The sequence below is a fragment of the Danio rerio genome, chromosome 3 (assembly GCF_049306965.1).
Source record: "Danio rerio strain Tuebingen ecotype United States chromosome 3, GRCz12tu, whole genome shotgun sequence".
Lineage (NCBI taxonomy): Eukaryota > Metazoa > Chordata > Actinopteri > Cypriniformes > Danionidae > Danio > Danio rerio.
In genome coordinates this window covers 34,387,983-34,391,501 of record NC_133178.1, presented here as the reverse complement: position 1 = coordinate 34,391,501, position 3,519 = coordinate 34,387,983, and the positions used below count along the sequence as shown (strand labels likewise).

At 37.1% G+C, this 3,519-nt stretch overlaps 1 pseudogene across 1 annotated transcript; it reads right to left on the bottom strand.

The window, feature by feature from the left end:
* Positions 1-1,779: 1,779 nt before the first annotated feature.
* tnrc6a (trinucleotide repeat containing adaptor 6A) lies at positions 1,780-2,222 on the bottom strand (annotated as a pseudogene). Its single transcript, NR_023338.1, is given in 1 exon segment — positions 1,780-2,222. The product of NR_023338.1 is annotated as a trinucleotide repeat containing adaptor 6A (transcript).
* Between the last annotated feature and the right edge of the window lie 1,297 nt (positions 2,223-3,519).

The window sequence follows — 3,519 nt, the reverse complement described above, 5'->3', positions numbered from 1 at the left end:
AACAGTTATTATCAGTCTACAAGTACAGCCAACAAAAGACCTAAAAACTACTCTACCTCAACTACCTCGTTACATATGCACTTAAGGGTACTAAAATTGAAAACCAAGCAACAAAGAGAAAGAAAATAAAAACTAAAGGAAAAGGAAAAACAGCATTACAGGAAACATTCATCACTACACATTTGAGTATCTACCATGTATTACTAGACTAAACCTTGTGTCAATTGTTACCGATACAAATAAGGATTGTCCTTCAAAAAGTGCAGTTCCCCAAGTTAAAATTCTAAGATGACCCCAGGAAGACGCTGAAAAAGAACTTCCTGCTCATTTAAGTAATCTTATTGATGGTTGATTTCTAGTCATTTTTCAAACAGTCTACCGAAGCAGTGTGCATATAGGTTACATGTGAGCAAAACTAGTTCTCCACAGACCCCTAGAAGAAATGTTGAGAATTTGCCATTCCACAGAGGAGTGCTGTGAAAAAGGAAATGTTAATGCAACCCTCCATTTGCTACAACTGGCCAATTATTATCATCATCATCATCAGCTATTTTTTCTTCTCCGTGTGACAATAATAAAAGAATTTCAATCATGGCACATTACAGGAATCGTATTTTTTTAATCCGACCACTACCGCGGACTGGATTTTCAGTAAGTGAAAGACACAAACATGGAAGCTTCACCCTACACTGCATAGACTCTCTTAGAATTTCCCCATGGTGGAAGTTTCGATTTAAACTCTCGCTCGTCCGTTTTCTTGTGCTGGTTTCACTAAAGCTTTTTGGGTTTATAATAACATGACAGCAATACTCACAGTTTAAGTCAATTGTTCAACAGTTGGAACCATTTAAAAGACATTGGGTATATTTGCTCACAGGATAAATCAGAAAAGAACGACATTGTTTTTCAGTACAAAAAGTAGAATGTCAGGCCAAGTTGCTTTACTGTTTCCTCCACGTTCACCTGGCTAGAAAAACAGGGGATTGTACATTGCTCATGAATATCCTCAAAACATCCATTTTGCAAGTGACATTTGAAGCGTATACATTGTCCAGCTTTTACAAAAGAACAAATCCCTTTCCTCCCTCCCCCCGACTCCATAATTTGGCATGACAGTGAATTATCAAAATGTCTCAGCATGACAGTCCTGTCTAACACCAAACAGCTGCACATACATAAAACAAAAGAGGGGGAAAAAAGGGGGAGAGAAATCAAATATAAAACACGGAAATAAAAAGTGGAAATCGACTGGGTGCCAATGGCTTCTCCCTACTCTCGCTTCAGGAAAAACAAGCCACGGAGAAACACGGAAACTAGCATGTTTACCTACAAAGACCGCAGGGTAAAAACCCATTTAGAACCATTGGTAAAGCTCAGTGTCGCACTTTTAGACCCGGACGCAAACCAACGTGTAACTAAAAGAAATGAGCAATCCGCATCGAGGGGAGTAAACAAAGTGACGGCAATCCAATCAGTGGATACCTGCAGTTTTACGCCCCTGAACATGAGGAGAACACTAGGAATGGAGTGGACCACTCGAATAACACGCAGGCACAAACGCACGCTAGCCCAATGTACACAAAGAATGAAAGACAAACAAAAGGCCTCCGTCAACACCGTCCAACGCTACGCTCTTCCTCCACAACAAATACAGTACAAGCTTTTCTAGTTCATTATGTACACCAAGTGCAAATCTAAAAACAAAAAACAAACAACTCATTCGCACCTTTCGCTACGTAGTTTCTCCAAATGTTCCACTTAGAATTTGTCCGACAAACACAATGAGATAAGCCAGGCCTGGAATTAAGTAAACAAATGCTTTGATTGAAGTATATTTGGTAAAGCGGTTACTTAAAATGGTTCAATACTGGCACGCAACCATCAAGTGAAGGGTAATACTCAGGGTTTTGTACGATGAGTCATTAAATATGGATAAGTTAACACATCACGCAAGTCCTACTTCGCAAATAAAAGAATGGAGGAAAAACAACAACAACAACAACAAAAACAGCTTAAACACGTATTAAGGTCCATGGCTTAGCCTAATGCTGACATCTTTCTCTCCCTCTCGCTCTTGAAGCGTCATAAATTGTGCACCTAAAATATAGTATAATAAAAAGGTCAATCAACGCAAGTTATTTAAACTACCAACAATAGATTACATTCACCTCTAATCCAACCTTCCTTGGCCACAAGTACAGAGGCAAGCCATTTTTAATGACAAACCAGCTTTGAGGAAGGGGATAAAAGCGGGGTTAAGGGAAAAAAAAAAAGAAACAAAAAAATAAAATTTTAAATGAAAATAAAATGGTAATGAGCAGCCAAAACATTGATTTATTAATATTGTAAGGAACTTCAGATTAACACAACCAAACTGTACACGTTACAATCATTTTCTATTTGTAAACAGTTAAAAGCCACTTGACTTGTTGCATCTTCGGACACAATTTGAATCAAGGCAATGAAATGTGGACGACTTTTGCACTGTTAAAATAACCAAACAGGATTTTCTTTAACACCAGCTCTGGCGATGAGGAGAAGAAAAGAAAAAAAAATATATAGAGATATATTTATATATATATCAAACAATGTATATGCAAATTACCGAAACATATAAAACATTACTTCAGACAAAGAAAAAGCGATTCTGTAGGCCGAGTCGTTGGCTACAGTATGCATAGTTACAGATTTCTGCTTTTTCTTATGACATTTGACAGTTACTTCGACAGTCACAAAGCGAAAAACACATCGAGCCACTCAGTGGGAAAAAGGGATGAAGGACTAGATAGTGATTCAGCAAACCATATTCACTCATTAATAAAAAGACAGCATATTCGAAAAGCAGTATGTAGAATGTCTCCAGCTTAAAGCAGTTATTTGGCAGAGAAAAACTTACAGAGCTATAAGTAGTTTCAGTGCTAAAAGTTGGATTTTTCCTACAAGGAGTTTCTATGGGGGAAAACTGGCTATATTTCCTGAGAACCATGCTGGTTATTTAGCAGACAAGAGGAATAGATAAAATAACCAATGACATGGCCAAACACTGATCAGTATTCCCAGAGATAGAAAGCTTCGTCTTCATCCTCAAGATTTTTTTTTTGTTCGTTTTTTTATCGTATTTTTAAATTTTTTTGGTATTGTTTTTATTTTATCATTTTTCTAAGAGTTTTTTAAAATTCTTTATGCATTTTTTAAAGTTTTCCATTTAAAATAAAGGAAGAATGACCATACTTTCCCCCTCAAAAAGTTTTGTAAACAAGAGGGCACAATGTGACGCCTCCAAAACAAAATTGAAAGCCTATTTTGAAAGTGCTGTTCCCCCTGGCTTGCAGGTCGGGTTTGCAAGTCACAGCTGTGGCTACAGTTTTTTACACTGCAGAGCTAAATTCTTTAGTTTTAAAACAAAATTGGTGCAATACTTATTTCTGTAATATCATCAAATAATCCTAAGTCAGCATCTATTATCTTGATCTCGAACTCCACAATACCACAATAAGGTAGGCGTACATCAAGGCATAG